This window comes from Ursus arctos, unplaced genomic scaffold, assembly GCF_023065955.2.
Source record: "Ursus arctos isolate Adak ecotype North America unplaced genomic scaffold, UrsArc2.0 scaffold_7, whole genome shotgun sequence".
In the NCBI taxonomy this organism is placed as follows: Eukaryota; Metazoa; Chordata; class Mammalia; order Carnivora; family Ursidae; genus Ursus; species Ursus arctos.
The window spans coordinates 65,430,623-65,451,168 of record NW_026623089.1 but is presented as its reverse complement, the minus strand read 5'-3'; the positions used below and the strand labels follow the sequence as shown (position 1 = coordinate 65,451,168).

The following is a 20,546-nucleotide window of genomic DNA, read 5'->3' as shown; positions in this document are numbered from 1 at the left end:
AGTCAAGTCTAGTACTGGGAGAAAATATTTGCAAAACATACCTGACAAAGTCTTGGTATCCAGGCTACATAAAGAATCCCTACAATTCAATAACAGATAAAAATGCAGTAAAATGGACGAAATACTTTTGAACAGACTCTTCACAAAAGAAGATACGCAAATGGCCAATAAGATGAGCACATGATCATACTTGTTAGGATGGCTATTGTCAGAAACAAAGAGAACAGAATAACAAGTGTTGGAGAGAATGTGGAGAAATTGGAACTCTTGTGCATTGCTGGTAGTAAGGTAAAATGGTGGAGCCTTTGTGGAAAATAGCATGGAAATTCCTAAAAAAATTAAAGAGAGAAGATATGATCCAGCAATTCTACTTGTGGACACATACCCAAAGAAATACAAGCAGGGACTCAAAGAGGTATTTGCACAACCATGTTCACAAGAGCAGATTCACAATAATCAAAAGATGGAAGCAGCCCAAGTGTCCACTGATGGATGATTGGATAAACAAAATATGGTATATGTGTACAATGGAATATTATTCAACCTTAAAAGGGAAGGAAATTCTGACACACACTACAACGTGGATGAACTTTGAGGACATTATACTAAGTGAAATAAAACAGTCCTGCAAAAGCAAATACCGTATGATTCCACTTATACGATATACCTCGTGTAGTCAAATTCATAGAGGAAGAAAGTAAAAGGGTGGTTGCCAGAGGCTGGGAGGAGGAGGGAAAGGAGAATTAGTGTCTAATGGGCACGGAGTTTCAGTTGGGGAAGATGAAAGAGTTCTGGACACAGATGGTGGTGATGGTTGCATGATAAAGTGAATGAACTTAATGCCACAGGACAGATGGTTAAAATAACAAATTTTATTTTATGTATATTTTACCCCAATTTTAAGAAAAGATAAGTACATGAAAAAGTGCTCAATATTTTTTTAAAAAGATTTTATTTATTTATTTGACAGAGAGAGACAGCCAGCGAGAGAGGGAACACAAGCAGGGGGAGTGGGAGAGGAAGAAGCAGGCTCCCAGTGGAGGAGCCTGATGCGGGGCTCGATCCCAGAACGCCAGGATCACGCCCAGAGCCAAAGGCAGATGCTTAATGACTGAGCCACCCAGGCGCCCCAAGTGCTCAATATTTTTAGTCATTAGAAAGAGACAAAATAAAAGAACCATCAGATGCTACTATCTACCTACTATTACAGCAAAAATGAAAAAGACTGACAACACCAGATGCTGACAAGCATGTGGAACAACTGGAATTTTCATACTCTGAGCAGGAATGCAAAATGGTACCATCCCTTTGGAAAACATTTGGAAGTTTCTTATCAAACTAAACATATACCTGCTCTAATAACTGGTCATTCTATTGCTAGGAATTCATCCACAAAGATTAAAAACATATATTCACAAAAGGACTTGTACAAGTATGCCAATAGCTGCTTTATTCATAATAGTAAAAACTGGAAACAGCAGGGTCCCTGGGTGGCTCAGTTGGTTAGGCCTCTGACCCTTGACCTTAGCTCTAATCTTGATCTCAAGGTCATGAGTTCAAGTCCCACATTGGGCTCCATGTTGGGCATGGAACCTACTTGAAACAAAACAAAACAAAACAAAAGCAACTGGAAACAGCTCAGGTATCCATCAGGAGAAAAACAGACAAGCTGTGTGTAGTCATAAAATAGAATATTATTCAGTAATAGGAAGGAACAAACTATATATAGATACACACAACATGAATGGATCTCAAAAACATGCTGAGCAAAAGAAAAAGTACACAGAAGCCTACATATGTAATATTCCATTTATATGATATCCAAGAACAAGCAAAACTAGCCTGTGATATAGAAAAACCAGTACAGTGGTTGTCTCTGAGAACTGGGGTAGAGATAGAGAAGTGACATTTGGGAACTTTTCGGGGTGACGGAAATGTTCTATATTTTGATAAATACAAATTGTGTCAAACAGATCAAGTTCAGTGAGCATACAATTAAGATCTGTGAATTTCATTCAGTGTACGTTTTAATCAAAGAAAAAAATTGCAAGCAAAAATAAAACATCAGAACTTTTTTTTTTTTAGGTAATCTCTATGCCCAACATGGGGCGCAAACTCATGACCCTGAGATCAAGAGTCACGTGCTAGGGCACCTGGGTGCGCAGTTGGTTAAGCCACTGACTCTTGATTTTGGTTCCAAGTTCGTGATCTCAGGGCTGTGATGTCAGGATTGAGATCTCAGGGTCATGAGAGCGCGTCCTCTGTCAGGCTCCGTGCTCAGCGTGGGGTCTGCTTGAGACCCTCTCTGCCCCTCCCCTCTGTGCATTCTCATTCTCGCTCTCTCTCTCTGAAATAAAAAAATGAATCTTAAGAAAAAAAGTCACATGCTCTACTGACTGAGCCATTCAGGTGCCCCAGAATATCCGATACACTCTACATTAAAATTTTTTCATTACTTCTCTTTTCTTTCTTTCTTTCTTTTTTCTTTTTAAGATTTTATTTATATTTCTTTGACAGAGAGAGGGAACACAAGCAGGGGGAGTAGGAGAGGGAGCGGGGAGCCCTATTCAGGGCTGGATCCCAGGACCCTGGAATCATGACCTGAGCCAAAGGCAAATGCTTAACTGAGCCACCTAGGTGCCCCTCATTACTTTTCATTTTAGGGGGTTTATCTGAATTGCATTGTGGGTAATTCCTCTAACTGATCGTCTAATTTACTAATTCTTCCTTTTACTTAATCTATCATTAAGCTCTTTTGTGGACTTTTAAGTTTCTGTTATTAATTTTTTCCCTTATAGAAATTTTTACATATTCTGTTTTGTTCTTTTCCAAATCAACTAGGTCATATTTCTATACTTTCTGTTCCCAATGGATATTTGTTAGCTTTTCTCTTACTTCTTTAATAAAGGATCCAAAGGGTTTTTTTTTAAGATTTTATTTATTTGTTTGAGAGAGAGAGAGAGAGAGCACAAGCAGGGGGAGGGGCAGAGAGAGAGGGAGAAGCAGGCTCCCCGCTGAGCAGGGATCCTGATGTGGGACTTGATCCCAGGACCCTGAGATCATGACCTGAGCAGAAGGCAGACACTTAACAGACTGAGCCACCCAGGCGCCCCTGCATCCAAAGGGTTTGTTTTTGTTTTTGTTTTTGTTTTTGTTTTTTAACAATGTGGACCTAATAATCCCAGTGACCGGACCTTGGAGTTTGTTCCCATTACCCGTTGTTTGGGTTCTTATTCACACTACCTTATTTCCATGTGTTTCCTGGCTGACAGTGTCATGTTCACTGACCTTGAAGAATTACTTGCAGCACACCTGGAAACCTAGACTAGCAGTGCCCCTCTCCAGAAAGGATTTGTATTTGCTTGTGCCAGGGATCTCCTAGGATATAACTAAGCAGAAATGATGATAAAATTCACAGTTTGAGGTTTCTTGGTCCTCCCAGGCGATACAAAATGGGACAACAGACACATATGAGGACTCCGCTGTGTTCACGATTTCTTGGAAATCTGCCACCACGTGCTCAGGGGCAAGGCGGCTTACCTTTCAGATGCTTGGCGTGTCAGTGCAGGGCAGGGTTTACTTCTGGTGAACTCCACCACCCTTCCCCTGTGGTGTAGCCCTTCAGCTTCAGGGATGAAGGCCCCAAGCTTTACGAAGTTGTTAGCCCCAAGTGCAAGGTAACCTAGATAATGAATGTTCTCAGGGCAAGAGCTGCTCCTAGAACGGCCGCACTTCTGGCTTCCCTTAGATGTTGGCCCTAGTGATTCTTTAGTATCTTGTCAACTCTTCAGTGCCTGGAAGATTTGTCAAATACTCTATCTGGCTTTTTAAAAGTTGTTTTCAACCGGAGTGTTGATTCTGAGAATTTAGCCTGCCATCGTCTCTAAAAATAGAACCCCACATCTCTTACTTGTCAGGCTTGGCTTTAGCCACCTCTGAAAAACAGCACAAATCTCATTTGCAGGCTTCAGGAATTTTGCCCCCAATTCTGCTGCCTTATTTTAAAACTTGTTTTTTTTCTTTGGGTCTAAAACTGCTCTGGGTCTGAAATATTCCCCAGGCTGACAGGGTAGCAGCTGGGAGGCAGAGATGCCTGGAGCCCTTGCCCAGCCCAGCGCTAACGTGCCATGTGTCAACAGGGATCAGTTGAACCATGAAAAAAAAAAAAAAAAAAAACGAAGGGCAAAAGAGACAAAGGAACTGGGTCAAAGTGATAAGTCACCACAACGACTTCTGCAAGTGGGTTGGTAGGTGATTTTTTTTCTGCCCTTTTTATACTTCAATATTTCTTCCAACTTTATTTTTCTTCAAGAAATGTGCATTACATTAATATTAAAAATAGTCAAGTGAAAGATGAAAAAAAAAAAAACTAAACCCAGAAGAGAGGAGGCCTCAGTAGTCCAATAGTCTTGGATGGTATTTCCAGCAGCGGGGACGAGCTTGGGCAGATCCATTCCCAAGCCGGCTGGTGACCAGAGGCTGGGCTCCTGACACAGACGCAGCAGCTTAGTGGCCTGGGCCGGGCAGGGGATCAGAGGACCGCGGGGTCATGCATGATCCCAAGGTGGCACCAGCTGAAAGGAGCTAAACTGGCTCCTTTCATTTCTCTGCTCTGAGCTCCAGAGCAGTCCTGGGTGAACTTGGCAGACAGCAGCGAGGAAGAGTCTCCGGGTTTCCAGAGACTGCGTTCTGGTCCTGGATCCAGCTCCAGTAGGAGGGGGAAGAGCCGCCGTCCCTCACTCCTCAGACCTTGTATGATTCTGCCCTAGTCACACAGGGGAGAGGAAGGAGAGGCTGTTCTGAACGACCTCAGGAAGAAGGACGAGCGAGGGCAAGGGGAAACGCAGGGCCACTGAAGAGTGTCTCCACGCCCAGGTTCCCTGCAAACTCCGCAGAGGCTCTGTTTCACACTTGGCCCTTCCTAAGCCAGAGCACTCAAAATTCTCCCCTCCCTCCCGTCCCTCCCCTCCCGTCCACTCACCAACACGTTGTTACTGAATATCTCTTCTACTCTAGGCACCGAGAGGTGCCCTATGGAATCACTTGAATGTACTTGGACTTCTTCAGTAAATCCTTAAAAGGGATGCCTCGTATGCTTCACATCTATGTCTGGAAGGTTCTCTGGAGCCTGGGTTTTCCTCTACTTGTTTCAGACTTCCATAGTGCAGTGCAGAGCAGGCGGGTGGAGGGCAGGACCGCAGGGGTGGAGCCAGGCCCCAGGAAGAACGTGTGCTCAGAAGGCCAAGGACACTGAGGCTGAACCGCCTGCCCGGCTCTGCCTCCCAACAGGGGGGCCCCTGTATTTCTTCCTCCACCACTCTGGCACTGGAGGCCAGGAATCTGAAAGCCAGGGTCTCAGCACCTCTGAGATTAAAAGGACTTCACAGGGAAGGACACACACTGGCCTGGGCCAGGATTGGGGGGGGGGGCGCTGTCCTCACAGTGGGCTCTTCCTCTTTCTTCCCTGCCTCCTGGGCGCCTTGTTTGCCACACCCTCGCCCCGGCCCTGGGCTCAGTGGCTGTATTTTTTCCAAAGGGCAATCTGGACGCCGTGGGGCAAACAGATTTGTTCCAGGCCACAGGAGAATACAGGGTCATGCTTCACAGCCAGGGAAGTATCCTTTTCCTCCACCTAACTTCCTGATTGTCCAAGGACATAGGTGTGGGGGCTGTCATCATAAGTCTGAGAGGTCAAGACATCCCAAATCTAGTCCTGACTATTCTTCAGCTCATTATCCAAAAGGATCCAGAACTGTGTGGCTCCACTGCCGTCTGCTTATTGGCACACGCGCCAGGCAGCGATTAATCTGCTGATTCATTCAACAAACAGGTACTGAGCTTTTACTGTGCCCCCGGCACTGTGCTGGGAGATCAGACGGTGAGCCCAACGCTCAGGGTCTCAGCCCTCAGGGGGCTCACAGTATTGTGTTAATTAAATAGCACAAATCAATGTAACTCTAAATTTGACGCAAGCTGACAGCACAGGAGAGGCCAAGGGCCGCAGAGGGGTTAGGTGAGCACGACAGCTTGAGGTGCCTCTGAAGGCTCCCTAGAACTCCGCGGGGGGAGCGGGAAGGAACAGCTCCTCCCTGACGGGGTGGGGTTGAAGCGGGGGCTCCCAGCCAGGAGGAGAGGTGGGTGTGGCTGGGGGTGTAGGGTGGTGTGCAGTGGGGGTGCAGAAGGAGCCACACCAGGCTTGAGCAGACCCTCCGTTGCAGAGTATATTTTTTTTTCTTTAATATAAGAGCGACAGAAAGCCGCTGAACCATTTTAGGCAGACAGAGAGACAGAGAGGGAACCTGGCATTGCTGGGGGCAGGAGGAAAGACTCCGCGACAGCTCTCAGGGGTCTGACTCACATTAGGATGCTCGCTGAAACAGGGGAGCTAGTGAGCTGTGGCAGGTGTGGGATGCCAGGCAGATTGGCCGTCCTGGAGAAGGAGCCACAGGTGGGGAGGGAAGAACAGGCCTGGGCCCTGAGATGGGGGGGGGGCTCCTAGGATGGGGGTGCGGCCTGGGCCTTTAGGATGGGGGTGGGGCCTGGGCCCTGAGATGGGGGTGCGCCCTAGGTCCCTAGAATGGGGGTGCAGGCTGGGCTGCCCTGTTTCCGCTTCTTCCCGGTCTATTCCCACTTCGGAGCTGGCAGGGAGGATCATTAGAATATCCAGGAAGACCACAGAAGAATGGGAGTTTGCTGTTTTGGCGTTTCCTCCTCTCTCAGGCACGAATGCAGGGAAATCTTAAATGGTAAATGAGCCTGGGGGAACCTGCCCCAAATAGCACTGCTTTGTCCAGTGTCTGCTCTGAGGACCTGTGCTCTGTGCGCTGGGAAGGGGTGGAGAGGAGGGGGAGGGGAAAGGAGGGACGGGGAGGAGCAAGGCAGGGACGGGGGAGGGGGGAAGAAGAAGAGTTGGGAAAGAGGAGAGGGGATGGGGCAGAGGAGGAGGGGAGGGGAGGGGAGGAGGGGGGAGGCCCGCAGCTGTCTGCCCAGCGCCGCCGCCTGCCACACGGTGAGTCACGGTGCCAGCTCCCACCGCCTGCCTCTATTTTTATATCAGCGCCTGCTCATATCTGACTCGTTAAATAAGCCTCCCAACTGGTGGGGGGAATCTGATGGCTGAGGATGAGGACCGAGGGAATAACTGAGAAGTCTAAATAGGAATTATAAAGCGATCCCTCTCTCTTATTAGGAGATCTTCGCCTTTTTAATAAGCAGGCGCTCGAAGCCGCTGATGCCCGGGCAGGGAAGGCTGCCAGGCCTTGGGCCGCTGCTGCACTAATGATCCCGGGGTCGGGGTTGGAGCAGAGGCGACCAGAGCAGCCTGGGCTTTGGCCCCAGAGGGTGGCGGCAGCTGCGGGAGGGGCCTGGGAAGCTGTGTTAATGGCACTTGACTCTGAGCCCCGGCAGAACAGGGCTCCTCCACAGACAGCGGGAAGAACGCCGGCCTCCCAGCCCTGGAGCGGATCGCAGGCCACAGCCAGAAGCAGGAGCGGGGGGGGGGGGGGGGGGGTGCTGGCCGTCAGCTCGGGGCTGCCATTCTACCGGCCCGCTTAGCTTGGGCAGGTCATTCCATTTCTCCGAGCCTCCCTCTCCTCATCTGTGAAAGGGGAGTAGTGTGGCCAGCTGTGCAGGGCTGCAGGATTACAGCAAAGTGACGGAGATACCCAGTGTCATTATCTGCTGGGCGGGGGTGGTGGGGGGGCTGGTGGGCCCAGTCTGCAGAAGAGCTCCGCTCCCCAGGGCCTTCTAGAGAATGAGTGCTGCTTTTTGTTTGATTTGCCATGGGAACACCGGCCTTTCTGAGGTCACTGGCAGGGGTCAAGGGGAAGAGGTGCTCTGCCGTGTGTCTTTGAGCCTCCCTGGATTATCCTCCATTTGAATAATCTCCAGGATGAGAGCTGTTGAGCTGTTTGAGCCCTGCCCTCTGAGGTTAACTTGTTTGCATCAGATCATGGGGGGAATATTGATCATGTCAATCCTGGTGCTTTAGAGGTACTTGGAAGAGGAGAATTAGGGTTTACTCTTGCCGGCAGGAACTGGGTGAGCTGGGAGCCTTGCATCGTTCTTGCCCTGCTTTGCAAAGGTTAGGCAGCTAGGACGCGCACGTGCCCTTGTATCCCCAGGATCCCAGCTCCTGGGCCTGGTGAAGAGGCATGAGCATTTCTGGTCTCTCCATGGCAAGAATCCTCACATTCAGAGCAAGATCCTGGTGACCCAGGGCCCCAGGACCTGCCTGTGCACTGAGGCTGAGGACCAGACAGGATGAGCCCCTGACCCCGCCACAGCCCTGAGTGCCCTGAGGGTCAGGCCTACAGAAGCAGGTGCCTGGCCACTGGCACAGACCTCTCCTTTCTGGGGCCTCCCAGAACAGGCAGCTGTCCTCCCCTTCATACACTCTGCCTGACCCTAGAAGGAAGCAGAGGGACATTGACAAGTGGCCTGGTTTTTTCTCCCCCTTTCTCCTTACACAAGTAAACAGCTTCAAACTCAAACTTTAAAGCCAAAAAGTGGCTCTGGTAGGCCCTGGGGAGAGACAAGAGCGTCCAGACCCTGTTGCGAAAGCGCAAGGGGCCCGCCAGGCTCAGTGCCTGTGCTGTCTTCTCCCGCCGTGCCCTCCCCTGTCCTCTGTCTGAGCACTGTGGCAGGAGCCGAGGGCCCCATTCTCCTGGACATTGCCTCAGGTGGCTCTTGCACGTGCTCAAACCACCACCCCCCACCCCCCACCCCCAAGCACCTGCACCTTTCCTGCCAGGGCTCTGACCTTTTCCCTTTCCTGTGTGTTGTTAGCGGCCCCAGGGGAAAAGGCAGCCTGGCCTTGCATGGCTGGAACCCCCCCCCCATAACATGGCCCCAGAGCCCTCGTGGTTCCTTCCGCCGGGGGGGGGGGGGCTGAGTGAGGGTCTGCTGGTGGAGTCTCTGCCCTTCATGAACGACAGCGAGGACATCTTTTGTGGCCAAGGAGCAGCCCGCTCATGAGGAAAGCTAGAAGTGTTCCCATTTTGCAGGTTTGAAAGACAAGGCTGAGAGTCGATCACAAAGTCCCAGGCTGTTACCACATCAAGAAGCCTGTGTCTCTAGCCTGTGACGTCTCCGGAGCCACGAGCCACGGAATGCCTGGGGAGCGTGGTGGTGGGGATCCTGGAGAAGTCTAGGGTACCTCTGGAAACGCTGAGCCGGCGGGCCTCTTTAGGGGTGGGGGTTGGATAAAAGAGGGCATTTCTCTCTCAGATCCCTTCAGTCAGAGTCAGCGTGGAGGACAAAGCCCACCACCTTCCTTAAGCAGGTTTCGAACTTTTCCATCTTCCTAGTGGCCTCCGCTCACTCTATGCACCTGATTTTCCATTTCACAGGGTTCAGCATCCTCTGGGAGCTGGAGCTGGCTCCGGAGCCTGGGGGCAGGAGGGAGGGTGTGGGGAGAGAACAGGCTTTCTGGGCTGGGCTCACTGACAGCTCACCCCACATGCCTGCCATGGGCCACATGCCTGCCATTCCCGCTGGCGCTCTCATCCTCTCAATATAGGGTGCTTCAGGCACACCGGGTGGGGGCCTCCAGCTCCGGGGCCGGACACCCTGCTGCTGGAGGGTGAGGCCAGTGGGGACAGGCTAGGGCAGGTGTCAGCTTGCTTCCTCTCCTTGCATGGCCACAGCCTGCAGCCTGCCTTCTGATTTGTGCGTATTATTAGGTCCCAGGGACTCCTGTGGCCGCGGCCCCGCAGAGGGTAGGGCACCACCCAGCCTGCAGAGGGAATTTATCCCTGAACCTGAGCTTGGCTGGGGGGGTCCTTCAGCCAGGTTGAGAGAGCAGGCTCCCCGCCCCCCCCCCCCGCCTCCTCCAGCGGCTGAAGAAATGCCTTGTGTACTTTTATTAGGGTCGTTTCTTGCTGAACCCCCAACAGCCTCTGGCACACATGGACCTGCCTTGCTCAGCTGCCCCCCTCCCCCCGTGTCTCCCCCACCCTGAGGCTTGTTTCTGTTCCAGAAATTAACCTAGTTCGCGGATGATGGGGGCTTCATGGCCTTCTCTCCCCGGTAACATACGGGCATGTTTACTAGGGCGATTAATGTCACGGGTCAACAGGAGAGTTAATTTTGGAAATTGGGAACACGCTGCCCTGGAGGTGCAGAATGGGGGCCCCCAGACCCCACACAGGGCCCTGAGCTGCCGAGCTTGGGCAGGGGGGCCAGCACACGTGTTTGCTTTCAGCCCCAGACCCCAGACCGTTTGACAACACCTGGCCGCAGAGAGGTGAGCTGCTCGGCCACCAGACTAGGGGAAGTGACAGGCGTCCTTAGGCAGTGAGAAAAGAGGACATGCGCGCCTCTCACTGGCTGCATTTAGCTAGAGAGAAGCTGCCCTCCGCCTCTGCGGGGGCTCAGGGCCAAGGCCAGGCCGTAAGTGCAGCTCCGGTTTGATTCTACTGCCTTTCCTTCTTTGTCTTTCTGTCTTTCTGTTCCTTCCCTCCTTCCTTCCTCTCTTGACAAAGAGCTTCAATAACCTCTGTTTCAAACTTTATTCCCAGGCCTCCTCAGCTTAATGAGCTGCAGAGAATGAGTTGTCCATCTATAAAAACAGGAAACAGCGGCTGTGTCCAAGGGGCTTGGGCTTAAAAATATTAGAGAGTTAGATTTTATCAGATCCACAACAAAATTTTGAACAGCAGTCACAGCACAAACTAGCAGCTCCCAGGTACTCCTCTGTTTTATCTCCTTCAGAAGTTGACCTCATTCTCTGAAGCCTCGTTGAAATTTCCCGCAGGACCTGGAACTTTCGCCACCACTCCAAACCTTGGTTAGAATGCACATGGAGAACTGGTCACCAGGGGCGAATTCCTGAGAAGCTGCAGGAGAAGCCACGTCTGCTGAGCTGGGGGGAACGTTGAGGTGGGGACCCTTGGCCAGGACCCCTTTGCCACCATAGGATGAATGTGTGAGGGGTGCTCTCCCCAGACAGCCAGGTTCCCCCCAGCAGGGCCCCATCAGGCCACTCTCACTGTGGGCTCTGACAGCCTCTAGGTGCCCCCACCTCCTCCTGGGCTGGGCTACCTCTTCGCTGCAGACTTTGTCCCAGCTTTCCCAACTTCACTCTGGGACAGTCCCTCCGTGACTCAGGGCTCCCACCTCAGGCCTTATGTTTCACATCTGTAAAACAAGGGGCAGAATCATCACCTCCAGGGTCCCTCTCTGCCCAGAAGTTCTGAAATCCTGCCTACGGTTACTGTTCATAGCTCTGGGAGACATCGGGCTCCTGAATGCCATCTTGGCCTGTGACTGTCCTGGCGGAGCCTCAGCCCAGCCCCCCCCCCCCCCCCCCCCGCAGAAGCTCTGTGTCCTCCCTGGCCTGCGGTGCCCCCACCTCTGGAGTGAGTTCAGGCAGGGCTTTCCTTGTGTACAGGGCTGTTCCCCTGACAGCGGAGGGACTCCGGTGTCAGGCCAGTCTGTGCCCTGTGGGGAAAAAAGCCAATTGTGAACAACTCCCCTCACACAGACAGGGTAGGGGGCGGTAAATACAGGAGAGGTGAAAGTCCTCAGCCTGAGCTATACCCAGGAACTGGGGTGGGAGGGAAGGGGGGGCAGTGGCAGGAGCTCTGCACAGTGGGGATGGCCCAGGCACTGCTTTTCAAGATGAGCCCTCCGGCGCTCCGCTTAGAAATGGGAAGACTCTCCATGTCTCCAAATCTTTAGTAAAGTCAGCCATACACAAAGAGCTTTTGCGTGAATGGGCTCGTTTGCTTTTGTGTTGGGCAGTCTTTTAGGTGACCATCAAAGCAGGTCTGAGACCAGCCGCGGCGGGCCTGGTGCAGGCCAGGCAGCGGGCCTGAGCAGAGAGACAAGGCAGGGAGAGTTCGAGAACGCGTCGCCCGCCGGAGCTAGATGGCCTCATACAGATTCCGTGTGACAACAGTCATGTCAGAAGGAGGGATTAATACTCGTGCTGCACTTCGAAACGTCTCCTGAACAAGTAAGTGTGATGTACGTGTTTGTTGAATGCCTTAAGGATGTATTATTTCAAAGCTCAACTAGAGTTTGGTTTTTTTTTTTAATTTAAATAAATGCTTATTTTGGAAAAAATTTTGGTTTGCAGAAAAGTTGCAGTGGAAGTACATAGAGCTTCTGCATATCCTGCACCCAGTCCCCCGGTGTTCCTAGCTCATAGCCCCGGCGCAGCTGCCACTTGAAGGAGCCGGCTTGGTGCGTTGCTATTACCCAAACTCCAGAAGTTATCTGGGTTTTAGCCGTTTTCCCATGAACACCCTCTCTCTGTCCCAGGACCCCATCTGGGGTACTACTCTGCATCTAGTTATCACGTTTTCTTACTCTCATCAGGCCTGTGACAGTTTCTCAAGTCCTTTCTATTTGTTTGTTTGTTTGTTTGTTTGTTTTCATGAGCTTGACAGTTTTGAGGGGTACTGGTCAGGTATTTTGTACAAGGTCTCTCAGTCCGGGTTTCTCTCGTGTTGTTCGCATGATCGGACCGGGGTTATGGGTTTTTGGAAAGAATACTAAAGAGGCCAAGTGTCCTTCTCATCACATCCTATAGGAGGTCGCATGAGATGACATGCCACCAGAGGTGGCATTTGTCCTCTTCGAGTGGCTATGCATGCAAGGTTTCTCCACCCTAACTTACTATTTTTTTCTTTCCCTACAGTATTTCTTAGAACCCAGGCTTGGAGCTTAGAGGGGGAGTGAGCTCTTCACTGCTTCAGGAAAAAGCCAGTCCAGTCTGCCCCCAGCACAGTCCAGCCAGGCAATACTGGTTTTCTGATTCTCCAGCCTGAAGGTGGCCAAGGCTTTACCATTGTGCTGAGCTCTGCCTTCAACTTTGGGGCAGATGGCAGTGACTGGCTGCCAGCCACCACGACCCGTTTGAGGGGACTTTGTGGCAGGTGGTGGGGCATACCTGGCAGCAGGAGCCGACCTTCCCTTAGCGGCTCCCCCTTCTCTGTGTGGGCACAAAGGGCTGAACTGCTTGAGCTTCAGATCTCGCTCTCTAAGTCGAGATAGAGGATCCATCTGAGGGACATGTAGGGCTCATAGATTCTGGAAGCTTCTGGATTAAAGGGAAAGGAATCTTGGCTTGAAACAAGAGACGTGACTTGTAAAACAGAGAAAGGTATCATAACTCTGCCTTCTGCTTTGGACCCCTTACAGGCATGGGCTTAGTATGTGCTGATCCTGCGGGGAACCGTGTGCTTGCTGGAGAAAGAAGTGGGATTTCCACTGGAGACAGGTCAGGCAAGGTAACAGGCACTTACTGGACTGCATATCCAGCACTCTGCTGGCCCCTGGGGGAGAGAGCAAGGGAAAGGGAGCCATCTGTCTTGGCCTGACAAGCTTACCGTCTCCTGGGAAAAGTGGGAAGCACCACAAACCACACCAGGAGTATGAGTCTTGGCCTGTGAGACCTCTGTGGGCCGGCCACTCATGACCAGGGCTTCGCAGAGGCTGTGGGAGCAGGCCGTGAGTATGAAGCTCGTGAATCCTAGAGGTCACTTCCCAGATGTGTCATCTTGGTTCACTTCACTGTCTCAAGTCTCCACTTCCTTGCCCATGAACTGAGAAAGATATTCGCGAGAATATAGTGAGGATTGATGTGATGAGGTCTGCATGGCCTTAGCTGGGTGCGAAGTACCAGCCGGCTCCTGGCAGCAGCTGTCACTGTTATTTCAAAGAGAAGGCCGAATTCTCCCAGTTTTGGCTATTGGTTCCTGCGCCACTTTGATTTGCCCCATCCGAGTGGGATTTTTTTTTTTTTCTTTTTAATCACTCCCTTACTTTCTGGCCCTACGAGACTCTTCAGACCCCCCCTTGTCTATTTTCTTTCTTTCTTTTTTTTTTTTTTTAAAGATTTTATTTATTTGACAGAGATAGAGACAGCCAGCGAGAGAGGGAACACAAGCAGGGGGAGTGGGAGAGGAAGAAGCAGGCTCATAGCAGAAGAGCCTGATGTGGGGCTCAATCCCATAACGCCAGGATCACGCCCTGAGCCAAAGGCAGACGCTTAACCGCTGTGCCACCCAGGCGCCCCTAGAGGAACTTTCTATACTATCTTCACAGCTTCCCTGTAAATCAAAAACCACCTCAAATAAAAAGTTTACTTAAAAAAAATAAAGGAGAAGGTCAAGTCCAAGACCACCTGCTCTGGCTGCTCCCCTCCTACATGCTCTCAGGGCATCTTCCAGGATGCCTGTTCCCTTAGGAATAGAAATACAACCTTGTGCCCTTCTGGTCTTGCCTCAAATTGGAACAGGCCAGGCAAACTGGGCTCCTGGCCTGTTTTCTTGAAAGCGGAAAAGGCAGACAGAATAATAGCCCCCAAAGATGGCCATGTTGCGATCCCTAGAACGTGTAACCCGGTTAGCTGCTGCAGCAGAAGAGACTTCACAGATGTGACTAAGGTAAGGGCCTTGACATGCGGAGGTTATCCGGGGTTATCTTGGTGGACCCAGTGTCATCACAAGAGTCCTTACAAGGGGGTCAGAGTCAGAGAAGTGTCGTGACGGTGACGCGAGGGCAGAGATAGCAGTGATGCAGTTGCCTTGCAGAAGAGGACCAAGAGCCAAGGAATGTAGGCGGCCTCTAAGGAAATGGGACCCCCCCCCCCCCAGCTGCCAGAATGAATGCAGCCCTGCCGGCCCCAGGTTTGAGATGTCTGACCTCCAGAAATGCAAGATGATATGTTTGTATTATTCAAGCCACCAAGTTTGCAGTAACGTATTACGACCACGATAGGAAACTAATACACGTGCCTTAAGAAAAGTGATCCTTTCGGGGGCTGACTTCCCTCTTCCGGGCATGGATCAAACTTTCCACGGAAGCAAGAGTCCGTGTTGTAAAGGGGGCATGTTTTCCTTAGAATCTGTAACACAAACATCTGTATTACATACAGATTGCCTGGGTAATCTGCCTCACCCCAGGGTAATTAACACTGACGTTTATGCTGGGCTTCCCCCACTTCCACATCAACAGCACATTTATTATCTGCAGCCTTAGTTGATGGAAACGAACTTGCTTTCCTTTCTTTGAAGTTCTTGCCAACTGCCCTTTGGAAGGCAGTAATTATCTGCCTTTGCTATTTAGAGCATCTTTATTTCCTGAATATCAGGATGACAACAATATTCTGTAGATAAATTCTCTGCAGCCTGAAGATTTATTTTCACACGTTGCTTTTCCTTTCTAAATAATAAAGTGTCTAAGGGAAAGGCAGCTTCCTAGAGCTGGGCATGCAGGACTGTGATGATTCTGTGTGTGCACGTGTCTGTGAGGGTGTGGGTTCCGTGTATTCTAAACCTCTCCAGAAATAGATGAACCAAACTTTCCATGAGATTGAAGAGGCTTTGAAAACAACAAACCTACTTTATTCTCTGTGCATCATAGCTGGTTTAAGATGGAAGCAGAAATATGTACCTTCAGGAAAGCCTCCTCTGCCAGCAGAATCCTCCGCAAAGAGAAGTCCAGGGTCATGTCACAGATGTAGCTGATGAAAATGTGTCATCCTGCATTTCACCTACATCAGTAAAAGGGCACTTCAGAGCTTATAAAACAGCACTTAGGGGCACCTGGGTGGCACAGCGGTTAAGCGTCTGCCTTCGGCTCAGGGCATGATCCCAGCGTTATGGGATCGAGCCCCACATCAGGCTCTTCCGCTGGGAGCCTGCTTCTTCCTCTCCCACTCCCCCTGCTTGTGTTCCTCTCTCGCTGGCTGTCTCTATCTCTATCGAATAAATAAATAAAATCTTCTAAAAAAAAACAGCACTTACACACATCATCTAAAAACTGTAATGTAGATGTTACTATTTTCATTTTATAAATAATAGCTACTTTTTTGGTCTTTTCTGAGAGCTTGAGATATGGTAGGGACTGTGCTGGGCTTTTTACATAATGTAGTGTTGGGAGCTCAAACTGCTTGGATTTGATTCTTGGATTCCCCCTCTCACCTTCTCCCCTTACCAGCTGAATGGCTTTGCCCAAACTGCCTAACCTCTCTGTGCCTCAGTTTCCTCCTTCATAGGAGAGAATAATTGTATTCGCCCTCAGGGGATTGCCAAGAGGATGACATGAGGTTTGTTAAGGGTCTTAGAATGATGCCTACCATGATGGAAGCCCTCACAGCATCCTTCTGTCCTGAATCCATGTCAGATGTATCACTTGCCTCACTCTGGGGCCCAAAACTGTAGTTGGATTAGCTTGTGTCATTTGCCATCTTTGATTGATGGCCAGTTGACTTTCAACAAAGGGGCCAAGATAATTCAATGGAAGAAGGAACAGTCTTTTCAACAAATGGTTGCGGGACAACTGGGTATCCACATATGAAAGAATGAAGTTGGACCCCTACCTCACACCATACACAAAAATTAACTCTATTGCCAGTTTCTATGTGGGTTTTTCTCATTCACCTGATATGTAGAAGTCACTCAGCTAGGCCCCCTCTTCACCCAGAGGGCACTGTTCCATATATGGCTGTAGATTCAGTGAGTCCATGGGAGGAAAAGAGTTGCCATCTTGAACTGGAACTCCAAAATTAAAATTTTATGCTTCAAATGATACCATCAAGAAAGTAAAAAGACAACCCACACAATGGAAGAAAATATTTGCAAATTATATATCTGATAAGGGACGGCTTTGTGCTGGCCTCAACCTACCGATAACCAGTGTTAGCGACAACCATCAGGAAGCTTTGAAAAAATAGGAATTTATTACTTACAACACCTAGAAATTACACAGCATACTTGGGGCCATATAGTGAGCTTGTGGGGAGGGGGAGAAAGTGTACAGGCCTGGGGTTCTGCTTTTATTGGGGTTGAGGGTGGGGGCCTAGGGTTTCACAGGCTCAACCTTTATTGGTGAATTTAAAGCCTAAGAGTGGGAATTTAAAGCTAGGAAGAGAAGAGACAAATGACCCAAATGGTCAGTTATCAGAATTAATCAAGATCTCTAAAACAACAGAGCCTCAGTGGGCAGGGTTGGCCTGGCTCTTTATCTAATCATGGGGCTGGCAATATGTTTATTCAAGATAACCATCTTTGAAACAGATACCTCATTGAAATGAATACTTAAGCAATCAAAGCTTAAGTCAAGCACTCACATTGCAAAAAAGAAAAAAAAAACAATTAGGGCTTACACTTCAGGGACATGTATCCAGAATAGACAAATAACTTAAAATTCAACAATAAAAAATAAATAACTTAATTAAAAACAGGGAAAGGATTTGAATGGACTTTTCTCCAGAAAAAAAATATATGGTGGCCAATAAGCACTTGATGCTCAATATCACTCATCACTGTAGAAATGTAAATCAGAATCATGTTGAGATCCACTTCATACCCACTAGGATGTGAATAAAGACAGACAGTAACAAGTCTTGACACAGGGAGAAATTGGATCTCATCCCCATTGTTGGTGGGAATGGAAAATGGAGTAGCCACTCTGGAAAATGGTTTGTTGCAGTCCTTCAAACAGTGAAACATAGCATTGTCGTATGGTCCAGAAATTCCACTCTTCAATTTATATCCAAAAGATTTGAAAACAGGTACTCAAACATATACTTGTTCATGAATGTTCATAGCAGCACGATTCATAACAGCCAAAAAGTGAAAATAACCCAAATGTTTATTAAGAGATGAATGGAGGGGCACCTAGGTGGCTCAGTTGGCTAAGCATCTACCTTCGGCTCGGGTCATGATCTCCGGGTTCTGGGATCGAGCCCCGCATTGGGCTCCCTGCTCAGCAGGGAGTCTGCTTCTCTCTCTCTCTCTGCCCCTCTGCCCTTCTCCACTGCTCATTCTCTTCTCTCTTTCAAATAAATAAATAAAAATCTTAAAAAAAAAAAAAGCAGGGGATGAATGGATAGGGGCGCCTGGGTGGCTCAGTCAATTAGGTGTAGAACTCTTGATTTTGGCTCAGGTCATGATGTCAGGGTCATGAGATCCAGCCCCAAGTGGGGCTCTGCACTCAGTGGGTTGTCTGCTTGAGATTCTTGCCCTCTCCTGCCCTCCCCTGCTTGCACATGTATACTCTCTCTCTCTCAAATAAATAAATCAATAAATCAATAAATCTTAAAAAAAGATGAACGGATAAACAAAATGTAGTCTATCCATACAAGTGGACTATTATTCAGCCATAAAGAAAGAAGCACTGACACCTGCTATAATGTACGTGAACTTTGAAAGTCTTATTCTAAGTGAAAGAAGCCAGACCCAAAAGGTCACATACTGTACGATTCCTTTTATATAAAATATCCAGAATAGATAAATCCATAAAAACAGAAAGTTGCTGGTGGTTGCCAGGAGCTGGAGGGTGGGGAGGGGAGTAATGGGGAGTAACTGCTTAATAGGTAATGGGGTTTTGGAGTAATGATGATGTTCTGGAACTCGACAGAGAGGGTGGTGCACAACATTGTGAATGTACTGAACACCACTGAATTGTTCACTTGAAAATGGTTGACTTCGTGTTATGTTAATTTCATCTCAATAAGAAAAATTAGGACTGCAATTATCCTTGGGGGGATATAGTGATGGAAAGAAGACGTGGGGGGCTTCTGGGTTGCTGGTAATGTTTCTTAATTAAGGTGTGGAACATGCAAATACACGGGATGTGTGGACATTGGTGGAGCTGCACATTTATGATCTGACACTTTGCTGGATGTATATTATACATCTACAAAACGTTAAAATGGAAAAAAAAAAAAAAAGCCCAACGCAGTGCCTGGAGCATAAGAGAGGCTCAACACCCATTAATCTCCACTCCTCCCCACACCCTCCCTGGCCAACCTCCCCTCCTGCCTTGCCTGTCTCCCTTCCTTACTGCTATCAGCTGCAGAGTTTGGAGAGGGGAGGGGGCCTATCTCCATCTCCTCACAGGTAGCTGATTTGATCTTAAGAGAGTTCTGTTGCTCAAGCCAGAGACCTTAGAAATCATAGCTAAATTCTCCAACTTTACTCAACTGCTGAATCTTAATGCAGAATATAATAGGTAATATACTGAGGGAATATTTTAGGAGAAAACAGATGGCAAGGGAAATGGGCATGAGTGCTTAATATTTGGAAGGTTCTTTCTGCCCTTGGTTATTAAACACCATGCTAACTGGTATAAAATATCCTCTAAAATAATTTTCGTGGAAGTTCTAAGAAATCTTCTCCTGTTCCAGGTTGTTTGTGAACATGAATTCATGCACAGAAGGCCCTCCCATCACCATGGTGTGTGAAGAGCTCATGGTTGCCTCCAGAGCCCAAGAAGGACATTCTGTGTGGATTTGTACTGAGCTCCTGGATCAAGGACTCCAAGATGGAGCTCTGGGTAGCCCAGGCTTCCCATATCCCCGTACAGAGAGCACATGTGGAGGATGTGCCATGCCGCCATGTTCCTGCCACTGAGGTCTTTTCCAGACCCTCACAGAAGCCCATATCTTTCCTTCCTTGAGGCCTTTGCTCATACTGTTTCTACTTCCTATGGACCAAGGTCTGGGCATGTTGGGTCCTTCTCATCCTTCAGAGAGGGTCTGAAGCACCAGCTTACGGAGAGGCTGTTTTAAGGGGTCCAGGATTTGTGTTAATCAGGTGTGGTAACACGTGCAGACATGGAAATGACTGAAGAAAAAACAATTTTTTTATACTGGCAATTTCCTAGAAATAGTAGGCACGGCAGGCTACTCAGGGCTACTCAGGAATCCCCAGGTTTCGTTACGAGATGGAGGGAACAAGGAGAAAATGTGGGCAAGAAGCTTTATTATGGTTTCTGTGGGAAGGAAAGTGAGAGGCAGAATAAGCAGGCTCTGGCTTGGCTAGTTGGGATCATTTCAGTAGACTCTGGGTTGCCATGGAATGATGAGAGCAAGTAGTAGTGATCCTGAGTGGGACAGTGGATAGAGGACATGGTCAGAGGTGTGGGCTCTGGGTTGGTTGGTTTGCATTTGAAAAGCACACTCTTGGAGCAAGTTGCTTACTGTGTCTAGGGGTTGTCTAACCCTGGAAGACTCCCTCCAGGTGTAAAAGCATCAGAATACAGAAGACAAAGGACATGGTTACTACGGAAGACTTCCCAGAACAATAACGTTGATCGCATTTTCTACTTCTCCTCCTGTTGGATCGGTTTCCTTCACAGGAATGGAAGCTCTGGGGGAAGGAGCCAGGTCTGTCTTCTTTACCAGTGTGTCCTGGTGTCTCAAACTTAGTAGATGATCAATAAATAGTGAATTAGTGAATACATGAATCAAATTTTATTGGTTTAGGCGATCTCCGAAATGTTAAGGTCTATTTTCCTGATGTCCTAATTGTGTGTGTGTACGTGTGCGTATGTAATTTTTTTTTTTAATTGGACATAATGGAGTGCGTTCTTCCCCTGCTGTCCTGCCCCACATGCGGTCAGGTCTCCCAAATGTTTTGACAAATGTTCCCACTTACGACTTCAGCAGCAAAGCGCTGCCTGGAGGGGACGGTATGGGATGAAGTAGGCCAGAACGCCTGACGCTCGTGTCCTATTTTCCTACCAGCTCCTTTTTTTTTTTTTTTTTCCAATTGGCATTTTTTGCTTTGACAAAGGCAACACAGTGG

The 20,546-nt window shown here is 49.0% G+C and overlaps 1 long non-coding RNA gene across 4 annotated transcripts; it reads left to right on the top strand.

Annotated features, from left to right (window-relative positions):
• The first annotated feature begins 5,395 nt into the window (after positions 1-5,395).
• Positions 5,396-20,197, top strand: LOC123001319 (uncharacterized). 4 transcript variants are annotated; one of them, XR_006410085.3, is made up of 5 exons: positions 5,396-5,830; positions 10,757-10,881; positions 11,746-11,959; positions 13,150-13,238; positions 19,145-20,197. It is a non-coding gene; the product is annotated as an uncharacterized LOC123001319 (long non-coding RNA). The 4 variants fall into 4 exon arrangements; XR_006410082.3 differs by having other exon boundaries at positions 10,714-10,881; XR_008958071.1 differs by lacking the exon at positions 5,396-5,830 and adding an exon at positions 6,599-6,746 and having other exon boundaries at positions 10,714-10,881.
• Positions 20,198-20,546: the final 349 nt, after the last annotated feature.